The following is a 17,344-nucleotide window of genomic DNA, read 5'->3' on the forward strand; positions in this document are numbered from 1 at the left end:
CTTTAATCCCAACTATATCTTTTGGGTGGTCTTATAGTTCTTCCTGATCGTGATACTGTTGGTTCTACCTCTTCTTCTGAACTGAAACTTCCAGGGGTTTCATAGTCCACTGTTACTTAAATTTACAAAGGTGCTATTACTTAAGGGATCTATGTTTTCTTCTATGTTAACATTGTCAGTTTGATTTAGATCAAAATTTTCAGTTTCTTCGACTACTGGTTCTTCGCTTATATTAACAGTCTCTTCATTGCTTTTTTCAGTTTCTTCTGGTTCGTTTTTTCTTAAGTTAACCGTTCCATTTTCACTTAAATTAACAATTTCATTGTCATATATATTAATAGTTTCATTATCATACATATTAACAGTTTCATTATTCTAATAAATATTATTGCCGTTTTGTGTCTTATTAATGAGTCTTCTATTTCTTCTAAAAAAATTATTGAAGTAATCTTTTATAATGTACGATCTTTCATTTACTTTTTGTTTTATGATTCCATATTCCCATTCATTGGCATTTTTTCTAAATTGGACTTTATCTCCTATATTTAATGGACGCAGAGTTTTTGAGTGCATATTATAATAGGCCTTTTGTTTCGCCTTTTTATGACCGAATCTTTTAATAATCTTTTCCTCCTCAATGTGATTTCTCAACAGCTCCGATTTCTTAATTGGCATTTTTGTCTTACACATTCGTCCAAAGAACAGTTCGCATGGAGCAAGACCTAAACTAGCTACGGGAGTAGCATTGTACTCAAGGATTCTATACTGGTAATCAGTTGCTTTAGAGCAACGTTTTAAAATATTCTTCGCAATCGCCACCCCTTTTTCTGCTAGTCCGTTGCTTTGTGGGTACCTAGGACTCGAAAACTGCAATAATGTATTACATTCATTAGCAAAGTTTCTAAACGAAAATGAATTAAAAGAATTGTTATCACATTTGAGCTTTGATGGGTACCCATAATTATCAAATGTTTTTCTTAGTTCTTCAATGACATTTGCAACTGATTTCCCTTTTAGCCGACTAACAATCAAGAAATTAGAATATGCATCAAAGATTGACAAAAAATTGTTTCCCCTGTAATCAAAAATATCCATTCCTGCCATATGAAATGGATATTCTGGTGTTTCATCAACTATTAGCGGTTCCTTTTGATTGTTTCTTCTGAACTTTTCACATACCTCTCAAGAGTGCACCAATTCCTTAATTTGTACGCTCATGTCTGGCCAGTAGTAAAGTTTTCGTGTTCGAGCTAAGGTTTTCTCCACACCTAAATGGGACTCATGAACTTGGTTTGAGATTGATTTCTGTAACTTGGACGGGATCACCAGCCTACCAGCACGAAATAGAAGACCGTTTTCAAAGTGTAATTATGATTTGAATTTATAGAAGTTTTGACAAAATTGGTTTAATTTATGGTGTTCACGCCAAAAGGGCGTTTAATTTCAGGAGACAGTGTCGAGCGGCAGTTTTATCCAGATTTCTATATCTCGCGCGCTCGCACTGCCGTCCGCTCTCCCTCTCCATCTCTCCCCTAAGTCTCCGCTCTGCTCTGGAGCGCTTAAGTTAAGTTAGGCTTAAGCAGTTCATGTTTCAAAGTGTACGAATAAACACCTACGCACGTCGCGTAAAAACCCCAAAAGTACTCCCGTGTTTTTTTGGGTACCACTCGATATTGGGGCTTCAACTATTTAATCGATCAAGCCGCACCGCCCCAACATTTTGGTCCATCGAGCCGGATTTCAAAATCTTTGGACTTTCCTCTCCTGGAGTTTCCTTTGATTTTGACCCAGCAGGCTTAAAACACTCCAGATAAGTTCCGCTTACTATAATTGCCGGTCATACAGCCAGTTTTTCGAACCCTATTTAGACTAACTTTTTGTATGATATATTGTCTAAATCCAAAAGTGATTAATCCGACGCAACGGCATTTAATATATGTATTTCTATTCCGTTACTTGTGCCCGACAATATTCCAGTTTCCTTTGCCCACAATTGTACACTTGAAACAATTCCAGAAGATATTTCAGTGCTACTATTCAACAAAAATATTTCTCAAATATATTTTCAATTCCAATTGTGTGCAAAATATAACTCAGGCACAGTAAAAAATTCCCGATCATAAAGATTGTACTTAAGATTTGCACTCATTATTTTTTACTGTGTTCCAGCTGCATGTGTATATTTACAAAAACAATCTAATACAGTCCACGCGAACTACTTTTTTCTAATACAGTCCACTCCAACTACTTTTCTCGACCTACAAATACGGCTAAACTATTTCTAAAATTAAAAACAAAGTGACAATATCCACAAATTTACTCCAGCAAATCGTTTGCAATTTAGTTGTGCAGGTGACAAACAAACGCACCGACATACAAACATAAGCGAAGTCTTTCCCATTCCCGCAACGTTATTCTGCTATTCGCACCCCACATATATACATACGTACAGTGTACATACATACGTATACCGTATATCGCCAGTGCACAGTGGGTCAAGAGCTCACAAAAAGTGTTCCTTTCAAACAAACAATATTAATGTTCGTAATTCCTTACATCAGTACGACCATCCGATATAATAAATATTTATTGCCTATCCGACAGTGTGACCGTATATATTTACAATCTTAATTGGTTCCTAAATTCCAATTTGATTCCAATCCGTTTCCTTACATCTGAAGTAAAATTCTAAATTATTTAACGTCATGGCAACATCAGTAAAATCCGCTTTAACCCGATTTATGGCCACAGCTGACTGTCTGATCCACTTTGAGGCCACTGTGAACGCTCCAGGTGCTCCTACACCAACGTTATCCGCCTGCAAAATCCGTCGCGATCACCTCAATTCCTTGTGGCAAACGGTAAAGGCAGCATACGACATATGCTCCGACTGCATTATAGCTGCAGGCGAGAGCGCCGCAGACACAAAATCCATACTAAAGTCCAAGTATTACCAAACGTACTCCACTTACGAAATATTTGCCGCGCAAATATTTGGATTTGGAACAAATCCAAAAGGGCTCCTCCCAAATACCTCAAGCTCCAGTAACTCCGTCCCAAAATTTCACGTCTTATGGCTGTCGGCTCCCTCCTATCGACACAGAGGTTTTCTCTGGCGATTATCTTCGCTGGCCGACTTTCCGGGACCTTTTCACGGCAATATACATAGACAATCCGAGTCTAACGCCCGTTGAAAAATTACTCCACTTAAATTAAAAAACAAGTGGCGAAGCTCATTCCATAGTTTCAAGATCCCCACTCACCAATGATGGCTTTCGCTCAGCCTGGAATAACCTAACTGAGCGTTTCGAAAATAAGCGATTGCAGGTGAACAGTCACCTAAAAACACTTTTCAATGTGCAATCCATAGCACAGGAGTCGGGAGCAGCCTTAAAAGAACTTCAGCGCACTTTTCAAGGTTGCTTAACTTCCTTAAAATTTTCCGCTGTTAATATTGAGAATTGGGACCCTATCCTGGTTTATATGTGCTCGACAAAACTACCAAAGCTCACTCTCTCATTATGGGAGCAATCCATCCAAAATAAAGCCGAAATTTCTACGTGGCTTGAGCTTGATGCATATTTGACGGAGCGCCATCTAACTCTTGAGGCCGTCGATAGCTTCCGATCTTCCAATTTCCACCACGTCCAGTCCAAAGACACAAATCGAGAGGCAGAATTTCCAAAAATAAATTCCTTCAACACAAGGCTAGTTCCGATACCCAAAGGCTGCGATCTGTGTTCGAAGAAGAACCACCCCGTACGTATATGTCCACGCTTCCTACAAATGACGGTAGACGATCGCCTAGCCTATATCCAAAGGAAGCAGTTGTGCTCCAATTGCTTTGCAAGTAGCCATCAATTCCAAGATTGCACAAGCGCTCACAACTGTCTCACTTGCCAAGATCGGCATCACACATTGCTGCATCGAAACAGCGGCCCTACTACTCCGACGATTCCATCCGACCCTCCAAGGCCAGTATCCGCCTCGGTTCCACACATAATTTCGTCCTATTCAGCGCAAGTTTCCGTACAAAAAGTCCCTCCTAAGAATACTCCATCCGAATATTGGGTTCCATATCCCGCCTTGGATGGCAGACGTACTCGAGGTATTAAGTCCTACTAATGCCGAGTCTGCCAAAAGATCCATCCTCTACGGAAGTGCCACCACTTTCTACGGCTAAGCACCCAGAATCGGCTTCAGGAAGTACATATCCAGAAGTACTGCTCCAATTGCTTGGCTCACAATCATTCCAAGGACTCCTGCCGCAGTGGTCATCACTGCCACAAGTGTGGAAAGGCCCACCACACTCTCCTACATACGGACGACCGATCTACACTTCCAACATATTCCTGAGCCTACTATCCTGAGGTTCTTGCTACGGGTGTCCTCGCAAGGGGGGGGGGGGAGAATGTTCACGCCAAAAGGGCGTTTAATTTCAGGAGACAGTGTCGAGCGGCAGTTTTATGCAGATTTCTATATACGGCGCGCTCGCACTGCCGTCCGCTCTCCCTCTCCATCTCTCCCCCAAGTCTCCGCTCTGCTCTGGAGCGCTTAAGTTAAGTTAGGCTTAAGCAGTTCATGTTTCAAAGTGTACGAATAAACACCTACGCACGTCGCGTAAAAACCCCAAAAGTACTCCCGTGTTTTTTTGGGTACCACTCGATATTGGGGCTTCAACTATTTAATCGATCAAGCCGCACCGCCCTAACATATGGAATGATGGCCACCCATTTTTAACAAATTCAAATTCCCTAAGATAGCATTCGTAATTGCGAGAAACAGGCTGCTTGGCTTATTATATGAATTACATTGGCCAGTTCCGGGATGTCTGATTCATCCGGTAGTTGAGCTCGAGATAAACAGTCTGCAACTAATATGTCTCTTGCAGGTTTATATTTTACGGACATTTTTGGGTATTTTAGAAGATATAGCAGCATTCGCTGTAATCGCATTGTTACTGAATTTTGTAACAACGCTGAAATAATAATAAATCGTGACGGAATAAAAATACAAAGCCAGGAAAAGCATGCCGAAACTGAATTAGGTGCGCTAATGAAAATCAACGTCGAAAGCGCCGAAAATTTAAACATAAACATTGACGAGAGTGGGACAACGGAGGCAAAACGCGAAGTTTACGATCTGATTAAGAACTATAAACCGACGAGTACAAAATCAACAAACGTTTCAATGCGTATCGTTTTAAAGGACGACACTCCCGTACATTCGCGCCCGCGTAGATTCGCGTTTTCCGAGCGGTGCATTATAGACGATCAAATCGAGCAATGTCTCAAGGACGGAATCATCGAGCATTCTGAGTCCGAGTACAGCAGTCCGGTCGTCCTGGTCAAGAAACGCGATAACACACCTCGACTCTGCATTGACTACAAAAGGATTAACAAGGTAATAGTACGAGATATGTTTCCCCTTCCCTTGATCGAAGACCAATTAGACCGTCTGCAAGATGCCCATGTATTCAGCACGCTGGACCTCAAAAACGGATTTTTCTACGTCAATGTCGACGAAGAAAGCCGCAAGTTCACATCCTTTGTAATTCACAACGGCCAGTACCAGTTCCTGAAAGCCCCTTTTGGCCTCACGAATTCTCCAGGCGTATTTCAAAGACACGTTAACTCCACTTTCCGAGACATGACCCGTTTTGGTATTGCGATTCCCTACGTCGACGATATCATAGTCCCAGCTGCAGACGAAGGCGAAGCAGTAGCCAATCTCAAGACAGTCGTCAATCGTTGTGAAAGCTGTGACGAAGTTTCCTCCACCGACAAACCAGAAGCAATTACAAAGCTTTCTGGGTCAGGTTGGATATTTTCGCAAATTCATCCTGAGCTTTTCGATCATCGCCAAGCCTTTGACCGACCTTATGAAGCATGACGCCAAGTTTTGTTTTTCTGACAGAGAGATTGACGCCTTTAACAAGCTTAAGAGTTTGATTACCCAAAAACCTGTGCTCAAAATTTTTCATCCACAGCACGAAACAGAACTTCATACAGATGCTTCGATTGATGGTTTTGGGGCAGTATTACTCCAAAAATCTCCTAAGGATAACCAGATTCATCCAGTGTACTACATGAGTAAGAAAACTACAGACGCAGAAAGAAAGTTTTCTAGCTACGAGTTGGAGATCCTGGCAGTGGTAGAAGCTTTCCGAAAATTCCGAATATACCTGTTGGGTATGCATTTCAAGCTGATCAGCGATTGCAATGCTTTCACGAAGACGATTGAGAAAAGAGAAGTCTGCACTAGAGTCGCACGTTGGATCCTCGAACTTCAGGAGTTTGACTTTAAAGTCGAACGCATACGTTACCCTGTAATGATGATCTCCGACGATAGTTTGCACAGCAAATTGAAGTGTGTTCAATCGCAGGACGAGGAATTAAAAGCCATAATATACATCCTTGCTGAAAAATCTATCCACAACAATTTTTTTTTACGATCTGGATTGCTGTACAAGTTGGTGAACGACGACGAGCTTATGGTTGTACCACAGATCCTTCAACGTGAAATCATTCGACAGGCTCATGAAAAATGAAATTTTTCTGTAAAGAAAACCAAAGAGATCATCGAAAAGAAATATTACATTCCTAAACTTGAAGACAAGATCCAAAGACAGATTAAATGCTGCGTTCCGTGTATCGTATCCACCGCAAGCTTGGGAAAAAAGAAGGAGAGTTGCACCCATTGCCCAAGGAAGCGGAGCCACTTCAAACCTTTCACATCGATTTTTTGGGTCCTCTCGAATCAACTCACAAGGCGTACAAGCACATTCTTGCTGTCATTGACGGATTCACCAAATTTTGTTGGCTATACCCTACGAAATCAACATCCTCTAAGGACGTCATCACTAGACTAGAGGCTCAGAGCGCAATATTTGGAAATCCTGCTCAAATAATATCCGATCGAGCCACAGCGTTCACTTCAGACGAGTTTAAGAAGTATTGTGAGAACGAGGGCATTGAACTTCATGCAGTAACAACTGGAGTTCCGAGAGCAAACGGTCAAGTCGATACTGTCCAAACTGTCAATAGATGATCCCAGCAAGTGGTATAGGTTCGTAAACCAGGTGCAGCAGACAATTAATTCGACGTACTGCAGAAGTACACACACAACTCCATTCGAACTTCTTGTAGGCATCAAGATGCGCACTAAAACAGACGTCCAGTTAAAGGAAATGATTGAGCAAGAATTAATACAAATGTTTCAGGACAATCGAGACGAGATCCGCAAAGCTGCAAAGCAACAGATTCTGGCTATGCAGAATGATAACAAGCACTCATACAACCTCAGACCTCATACAACCTAGACGTAGCAACATACAAACTTGGCGATATTGTCGCTATCAAACGCACGTAACTTGGTGGTGGACTTAAGCTAAAGCCTAAGTACTTGGGTCCCTACCGCGTTACAAAAGTCAAGCCGAAGGACACTTACGATGTTGTAAAGAAATCGCTAACTACGGACGGACCAAGATACACTACCTCTTGCGCTGTATATATTAAGCCATGGATGAAAATATCCTCCGAGGACGACGACGATACATTCGGGACGAATGTTTAGAAGGATGGCCGAGTTGTGGGAATAGGTCTGGCATCCTTGTCAGCCGAACCCAACACAGATGAACAGCACTACTAATTATGGGCGTGGTGAAAAAGGAAGTCTTGTACAAGCACTTAGAACGAGAGAGACGAAGAAGAAAGACGTGAAATGTATACGAAGCAAAAGAACGACGCGACTAATAATCTTAAAACGCTGTTAAAATCCCTACACTGGTAGAAAAAACATCGTAAATGTCACTATTTCGCCAACGTTTCAACTATTTTTCCCAGCGGCTTAGAACCTAACATGAAAATCGTAAAAACGAAAACGTTAAATTGTTAATTATTTTTTGAATAATCTCGTAGTAAGTTCAACGATTTTTTAATTTTGATCAAATATGTTAAAATAGTACAAAATAATTAAATTAAATATGTTCCATAGTAAAAAGTATTATATTTTTATATTTCTTTTAAATATTTTCATATTTAGTTCTAGTAAATAGAATATTTCATTTGAATAGTTTTTATAGTTAAAATAATAATAGCCCGCCTTAAAACTCAGCATATTTTTATTTGGATTAAATAAATCTCATATTTAAATCAGACTGGGATGAACTTTAATATAAATACAAATTGTATTTAAATTAAATATAATCCCCGTTAAAAGAACTGTACTTTATTTTTTATTTAAATATAGTATTTAAGCCATACTAATATGGTGCATATTCAATAGAAACCAATCTGTAGTTTAAAACAAGCGTGATTTATATTTAATAAAGACCCAAATAAGTATGTGTTTTTATTGAAAATAAACGTAAACATATAATCAAACAATTGTTCTGCTTAAACTCTATTTTTTACCATGCTAACACGTTATCATTACTTTTGTTTTAAATACATAAAAATAAATACGTAACTCTTAGAATTTATATGATACATATATACATATACATATTATACATTATTATACATATTTTTTATAATCACACATTTTTTCTTTTGCCACGTTCGTACGCCTGCATGTGCGTACAAAACTTTCCTGCGAGTCATAGTAGTGATAATTTCTTTCGCTTGTTGGTTCCTTTAATGACGGTCCACGAATTATTTAAGATGACAGATGTGAGCAATACGGTGTAAATGTAGTCCTTGTAATCTGTGAATAAGAATATGTTATTAGATTTTTGGTAATGACATAATTTAGAAAAAGTCAAGCTTATCATAAAAAGATAAAATTTATAAATTTAAAAAAATTATTCTTTACCAAGTGATACAGTTTTCTGAACTGTCTTTAATAGTTTAAGTTGCTTTTTGTTTTGCATTTGCTCTTCGTAAAAGCAAAAAACCTTTTCCTTAAATGGGTCCCATATATCAAATTGCTTCTTTCTCAGGGTACAATATGTTGAAATAAATTTGTATCTATAAAGAAAAAGTTAATTAGTTTTATAATAAGTTTCGAGTAGGTGTTTTTATATAAAGGGATTTAAATAAGACAAAAATATTGTTTAAATTTATTTCGTTTTTATTTTTTTTTTAATTTCAAAATTAGTTAGATTTAAAGAAAAATCACGTGAAAGAACCAAAAAATATTATAAAGAAATAGATGAAACGACTGCGACGCCACAGAACCGAATGCAACGGCAGCAAAGCGTCTTTTTTGCGCCTTTTTAGTGTTTTCCATCTCGTGCATTCTACTCCTTTTAATTTCCTTTCATATTCTTCATTTCTTTCGCGTATTTTTTATCCACTTCATGTTTATTACCCAATCGCATATATTTTATTGTTTTTAAATGTAATTTTCTTTTCAGCTTTGTTTATTTCGTTAAATGTATTATCTAAATTTTCACGAAATAATAACGCGCACAACAAAGAAGAAACTCAAAAAGGAAAAATGCGACAAAAAAAAACGTGGACATGCACATGCCTTAGTACTAAGTAATTATTGTATTTTTATTTGACTCACCTTTTTTCTATACTTTTCACTTTTTTATTACACTTAAATGAACACTTGTCTACCGAGCTCTATTAATCACTTTTACATCCGATCAGGAGAACGGCATGCTTACGTATGCATGTGTGCAAAGAGGACGCACAAAATCTGTCGCGTGCCGTTACTTTACAATAGAGGTCAAAGTAATGGTTAAGAAAATAAGAAAATATGTACAAATAAGTCCTTAAGTTTAATAACTTGTATATGTCAATTTAGTATTATTTATTTTATTTTATTATATTTATATATTATAAGAACATATCTTATTGTTAAAACATCGGTACACAAGAAATATTTATGGCTTCTGCACATACATATTTTCTTGGCCACCAATGTACAAATGCGAATGGAAGAAGAAGACACGCTTGCGTTTGCCGTTTTGCTTGTTCATATTTGTCTCTAATTTGTCTGAATGTATGTAAGTATGCACATTGTGCCGTTGGTTTTAGTGCACGCACATTTTTTCTTTGGCTAAGCATGTTTTTGTACTTTTAATAGTAAATTACAAAGCCAAATCTTATGATAATTGTCATGGAAATAGAAAGAGGCTGCCGGTGGTTGGGCAGCCGTAACTAAAACCCTTTTCTTTAAATATTATTTTATTATTTATTTTTATATTATATTATATATTATTTATTATTTTATTTTTATATATTTTTCTTTTGAAAATTACTAATAACTTAAATTATGTTGTGTATATGGGTCACAAACTTAATACATATACATACCTATGTAATTTGATTTATAATTTACAATTATTTAGTCAAATACAAATTTTGAAAACGTTCTATATTCAAAATAAAAGAGTAAATATTCCGAACAAATTGAAAAAGTATTTACTTGAAATATAAAAAACCTTCAAATATACTATGAATTTAACTACTTTTTATAATAGTTAAAACCAAGATGGCAACATTGAGTTTAAATGTGACTAACTTGTTTTTAAATAAAAATCACTTTGATTTGAATGTTTACATATTTGACATAAGGCTTAAATATGTTTTTTATTTAAATGAAAGGTTTTTATATTTAGTATGACTATGCAGGGAAGTAAAAAAAATCAAATAAAAATATATTTGATTTCACTACGCGTTTTTTCTACCAGTGTATTAAATACCTAAAACTATAATCAGAATTACTTATGACTATTCCTTTAAGTAAAACTATAAACCTATTATAATAAAATTACAATTAGTGGGACTTTTCATTTAAATCAGAAAAACCAATCCCACATTAGTGAACTTTTGTCGGGAGAATATGCGAGTTTAACGCAGCATAGTTCCAAACTACAACACTTTGGAATCAAAAACTTTTCGCTTCAACTGATCCAACATATTTTAATAAGAATCAATCAATGGGATCATTATTGGGACTCACTTGGAAAATATTAAAACCTTATATAATATAAACACTTCCGATAAGACAATTGATACCACAAAAGTCAATAGCATTTGTGTGCAATGCAATATTATAAATGGGACGTATATAAACGGCGAAACAGCACACACACTACACTGGTCGGCATATATATTTTGTCATAGTATTCATTTGACTATCAGACTCTTGATCTAAGTACCGGTGCATTGTTCGAACTGAAAATTATGATAAAAGAGAAGAGCAAATCAATAACTGTTAATATGCAAAATATTTCGTCAATTGTGTTTATACCCGTTACTCGTAGAGTAAAAGGGTATACTAGATTCGTCGGAAAGTATGTAACAGGCAGAAGGAAGCGTTTCCGACCCCATAAAGTATATATATTCTTGATCAGGATCACTAGCCGAGTCGATCTAGCCATGTCCGTCTGTCCGTCTGTCCGTCTGTCCGTCTGTCCGTCTGTCCGTCTGTCTGTCCGGATGAACGCTGAGATCTCGGAAACTATGAGAGCTAGGCTATTGAGATTTGGCGTACAGATTCCTGAGCTTCTTACGCAGCGCAAGTTTGTTTCAGTAGACTGCCACGCCCACTCTAACGCCCACAAGCCGCCCAAAACTGTAACTCCTACAGTTTTGATGCTAGATAGAAAATTTTAACTGAAATGTATTGCTCTCATCAATACCTATCGATTGACCAGAAAAAAAGTTTGCCACGCCCACTTAAACGCCCACAAACCGCGAAAACCTGTGACGCCCACACTTTGCATGCTAGATAAAAAATTTTAACTGAAATGTATTGGTGTCGTCAATACCTATCGATTGATCCAAAAATAATTTTGCCACGCCCACTCTAACGCCCATAACGCTTAAATCTGTTCACCGCCGGTAGGTGGCGCATTTTAATTTCGCTTTGCTGCTTGCATATCTCCATTTCCCTTTGAGTAACGGGTATCTGATAGTCGAGGTACTCGACTATAGCGTTCTTCCTTGTTTGTTTTTTCGTTCTGCTGATAAGAATGCCAGCAAGCAACGATTTTAGCAGTGGCATATATATTTTGTCATTGCAAGATTTAGTTGTTTCTAGGCAAGCTGAAAGTGTTGTTCAAGAATATTATTACAAGTTTTCATTAATATTGGATAAAGTCGATTTTTTAATATTTAAAATGGTTAAAAAATCTGAGCTGAGCGCCAAAATAAGATCGGAAATTGTGATCAAATATAACTTGGGTGTTTCTGTAATAAACATCGCTGAGGAATATAATTTGTCTCGTCAGACCATTTATTATCAAATCAATAAATATAAAAAATTTAATGATGTGATCAATGTTCACCGTAAAGGCAGAAATCGAAAGACTACAGCTCATGAAGACCGTCTTATCGTCCGTGCTTTTAAGAAGGACCCTTTAAAAACACCAAAGGCTGTGTCCTTAGAGTGGGATGAGACTGCATCCACTTCCATAAGTGAGAGAACAATACGCAGGCGTTTGATTGAAGCAGATATGAAAACATATATTGCAAAACCAATTCCTTTTATCACCCCTAAAAACAAACTAAAGCGTTTGGAGTTCGCGAAAAGATACATCACCAAGCCCGCTTCATTTTGGCGTAATGTCCTGTGGACAGATGAGAGTAGTTTTGAATTCCACGCATCTCAAAAGAAAGTTTTTGTAAGAATTAACAAGAATTACCGTAAAAAAAATGCTCCTGTGTGTCAAAGAGTAAGTCATGGGGGTGGAAGCGTAATGTTCTGGGGTTTAGTTTCATATAATGGTGTGGGAGACTTGGTTCCCATAGACGGATCCATGAATCAGAACCGATATTTAGAAACTTTAAACAATTATGCATTTCCCTCCGGCGACAGATTAATAGGAAAAGAATTTATTCTCCAACAGGACAACGCTCCTTGCCATAAGGCTAGAATGATTACTAGGTTTTTAAGAGATGTCGGGGTGGAAACTCTCGATTGGCCGCCACAAAGTCCTGATTTAAACATTATTGAAAATGTGTGGTCGCTAATAAAGCGAGAAAGAAGCACTGATCTGACCAGGACAAAAGCAGAAACCGTCACTGAGGTTACAATGAATTGGAAAGAGGTTCCCTTAAAATACCTTCAAACCTTGGTCGATTCCGTTCCGAATCGCCTGCAAAAGGTCATAGACACCAAAGGAGGGTATATTTTTTATTAATTTCCAGTTTCAAATAAATTTATAAAACAAATTAGTTAATTAAGATGAAAAAAGAAATTTTGTCAAAATACTTATGCCACCCATGAAATGACTTAGTTTTTAGTTTTAATTCAATTAAAAATCTAAATGAATGTTAAAAATGAAAATTTGTTATATTTATAATTTAATACAATGTAACTAAATGAATTATGTACAATCCATACATTTTTTTATATTTAAAATAAAAAAAAATTTAAACAGAAACTGAGGCATCGCCATGACAAAATATATATGCCGACCAGTGTACATCAGTTTGCGCTTGTCGTTAGTCCTGGATACAAAATAACTGGGGTGGCACAAAACGTTATATATCTACGAGTAAACATAAAAGAAATACATTCGATAACTTTAAAAATCGTTGATCAAGACGGTAATCTGATTAATTTTCGCGTGAAAGAATTACAATAAGATTGCATTTAAGACCAATATAAAAAAATATGATTATATATAAAAAGGCATTATCATTTGATTCCCCCCCACTCGCTTTACCAACGTTGAGCAGATCAGCTACTCGACAACAACAACGTGAAGGAAAACGCCGACGACGACGACAACAACAACTACAAGAACAAATCCCATTAACGGAGTGCTATACAAAAATTTAATTGAGTTTAGGCTTCAAATTAAAATGACTCATATAATTAACGTGCTCGAGAAACCCACTATTGATAGTTCAATAATAAAGAAAGATTATCAAAGTTATTCGCCTTATTTGCGGTCGTATGAGTAAAATGACAAAATTCGGATTGCCATACAAAATCAAGACTTGTATGTGTTGCCAAGCGAAAGTTTTCTTCACATTCAAGGGTATACCACAAAACTTGATTATTCACTCGTAAGCACAATAGCTTTATGGAATAATTGTATGGCGTATCTGTTTAATGAAATACGATATGAGTTGAATGGTGTTGAAATTGATCGAACGCGTTATTCGGGTGTAACAAGCGATTTAAAAAATTACTTATCAATTAAACAAAATCAAAAACTTTCGGTAGAAAATTCATCGATGATGCTGATTTAAAAATAGAAAAAGGAAACTTTAATTTTTGTGTGCCGTTGAACCTGTTACTTGGATTTGCCGAAGACTACAACAAAATATTGCTTATTGGGAAACATGAGCTAATTCTTTTAAGAGGAAAAGATAATGTTTATAAAAGCACTGCTGCTACTTTAACTATGGCCCAATTGAAAATGACGATTTCGAGCATTGTTTGCAAAATGCATTACGTAAAATTGTCCGATGCTTATAAATTGTACAAGTTTAATGCTGTAAACAAACAAACACAACTATTGATACCCTTCAGGAGTTGGGATATATATTATAATCCAGTTGTTCCACAGAGTACTACATTTATATGGAATGTTAAATTAGCCGTTGAAACTGACCGCCCCCGCTATGTTTTTATTGCATTTAAAAGAGACAAGAAGTATGTTTGTTGTGATTTGACCGATGTGAAAGTATAACTTAATTCTGAGGTATATCCGTATGACGGATTAAATCAAAATGTTAATTTGAATAGAAATGCACTATTATACGATAGATATATCAATTTTCAAGAAAGTTATTACTGCTATTCGGTGATAATTTAGGGAACTTTAATTCTACTCCTGATCCTGATTTTGCCACTGTTTTGAATATCACAATAATGTCAAAACAAATACAAAAAGTATAGAATTTAATTTAACATTATCCAACAATGAGGTGTTAAAACTAAATGTCTCAGTCTAGTTTATGAGACATCCATCAACGAGGACAACAACCGATGAGATAATTGAATTGACGACTACATATATCAAATACAATACCATCAGCACCAACATCAACAACAACAACAAATACAGCTAACGATGAAGACGATGAGGGTGATATTAAATTTACACCAGATGAGGCAATCGAATAGATTTAAACAAACCTAAAAGAAGAAGATAAATATATTGGAGAAACACTGAATGCAACAATACCATTCTATAGGCACTTGAATCTACAATATATATCAGTTCGTTGTTTGTATAAAAGCAATAATGAGAAGAAAACTTTAAATAGAAAATGTACGCAATATTTTGAGACAACAATAATTGAACGTGTATTGGCAAACGGTGAGATTGAGCAAACAGTTATATCGATTTTATCGATTCCAACGATACAGTCAGAAATAGTAATAACAATAACCACCCTTATAATGTTTATTTTCAAAATTAATAAATATTAATGTGAAATAGACTAGTTTTAATTAAAATCAAATCGCAAACATATTTTATTATTATTTGAAACAAATTGAAGCATATTATAATTAGGGTGGGAAAATAAAATTAACACAACCATCCAACTTATTTGCAACAATTAGTACATCCGTGGCAGCGCACAGTGAGACATCCTTCATAGCGCAGAGAAGGAGAGCCGACCCCGAACTTCTTGATTATACGCTTCAAATCGTTGTGCCAGCGATCCTCGTTTCAACTTTCAACTCTTGCCTCTTGCTGTACTTCTGCTCTCGCTCGGCGGATTTCAGGCGTGGTTGGACAAATTCAACATCCTCGCAACTCCTTGCCCGTCCTCACCCAGGAAGATATCGACGCGACACACGTTCAAGTCGAAACTGAATAATATTGTGGCGAAGAACTGCAGCTCGTTGCACTTGTACTGACGAGCGGCTGCGATCAAGTCCAGATTCAGGCCGCCAGAGCGCAAGCTAAACGGTATTCGACCCGTCGTATTGTCATCCTCACAGCGGTTAGGATGGCAGTGTACCTCAAGTGCTATCTGAGGGTGAGCGGTCGCACCTTCTCGATCTCCATTACTGCTTTAGAATCTTGCTCCTCTACTGAAATTTGCTGTTCTACTTTGCACATTGTAGCTGCTTATCCGAACATTCTACTGTGGCATACTGCCTGTTCGGGGCGTCTTATAAGGTTACTGGAACGGTTCCTTTTTTCTTATTTGAATCGAATTGCAACAACACACAACCGAGGTTCAGAGGCTTATCAGAAGCACTTTGTTGAAAGTGTGGGATAATAAAGTAAACACGCCATCCAGGCATATATATATATATCTGAAACCATTAAACGATCGCGTGCATGGGGAAGGACAAGTGGGAGGGCGAGTGGGAGGGGAAGTGAAGGAATATTCTAGAATATTCTACGCAACAGAATATTCTGCATAGAAACAGCGACTTCCGCTATAGATAACAGTGAGCTACAACATACAGACAAAAGTGATCCAGATCCAGAACATATAAATCGTACCTACGAGGGTGGTCCGATAAGTACTTAGCCTCCAAAAGAAAAACAAAAATTTTGGAAAAGTGGCGATTTATATCTCAACATAATCTCCTTTTAGCTCTATACACTTGACCCAAAGATGCTCCAACTTCTTTAACCCACCTGAAAAATACGTTTTCTCGAGGTCTGCAAAATAGGCCTCTGTGGCGGCGACGGCCTCCTCATTCGACGCAAATTTCTGTCCAGCGAGTGACTTTTTCAAGTTTGGAAACAAAAATAAATCACACGGGGCCAAATCTGGAGAATATGGTGGATGGGGTAGCAGTTCGTAGCCCAATTCGACCAATTTGGTCTTGGCGAGGGCGGAAGTGTGAGCCGGTGCGTTGTCATGATGGAAGAGCACTTTTTTCTATGCCAAATGGGGCCGTGTTTTCTGCAATTCTGCGGCGAATCGGCCCTATAATTCGGCATAGTACAGCCCTGTGACCGTTTTGCCCTTCTCCAGGTAGTCGAAGTAGATCACACCTTGTGAATCCCAAAAAACGGTGGCCATCACCTTTCCGGCCGATGGGATACTCTTCGCCTTCTTCGGAGCAGGTTCGCCAGGTGAAGTCCACTGTTTGGACTGTTCCTTGGTCTCTGGTGTGTACCAGTAGATCCACATTTTGTCAACGGTCACGAAACGACGCAGAAACTCTTTCGGATTGCGCTTAATCAGCGTCACGGTTGCGTTTGTTGTTCTGAGTGAGCAAACGCGGCAACCATCCCGCCGACAGCTTTCTCATGCCCAAAATTTCATGCAGGATATGACCCACGCGGTCTTTTGACATGCCTACTGTCGCAGCTATCCCGCGTATCTTCGATGGGCGGTCTGCCAATACGAGATCGTGGATTTTTGTCACGTTATCCTCCGTGGTGTCCGTTTTCGGGGTACCTGGGCGTGGCTCATCAAAAACCAACGTGTGACCACGTTGAAACTCGATA

General features: G+C 37.6%; 1 protein-coding gene and 1 long non-coding RNA gene across 3 annotated transcripts in view; one reads left to right on the forward strand and one right to left on the reverse strand.

The window, feature by feature from the left end:
• The window catches only part of Marf1 (meiosis regulator and mRNA stability factor 1-like protein), a 241,210-nt gene that overhangs the window by 20,076 nt on the left and 203,790 nt on the right, over positions 1–17,344 (forward strand). The window lies entirely within an intron of this gene.
• On the reverse strand, positions 8,340–9,614 carry LOC139354061 (uncharacterized). The gene is made up of 3 exons (XR_011605159.1): positions 9,514–9,614; positions 8,815–8,969; positions 8,340–8,706 (listed from the first exon to the last, which is right to left on the reverse strand). It is a non-coding gene; the product is annotated as an uncharacterized lncRNA (long non-coding RNA).

This window comes from Drosophila suzukii (assembly GCF_043229965.1).
Source record: "Drosophila suzukii chromosome 2 unlocalized genomic scaffold, CBGP_Dsuzu_IsoJpt1.0 scf_2c, whole genome shotgun sequence".
Taxonomy (NCBI): domain Eukaryota; kingdom Metazoa; phylum Arthropoda; class Insecta; order Diptera; family Drosophilidae; genus Drosophila; species Drosophila suzukii.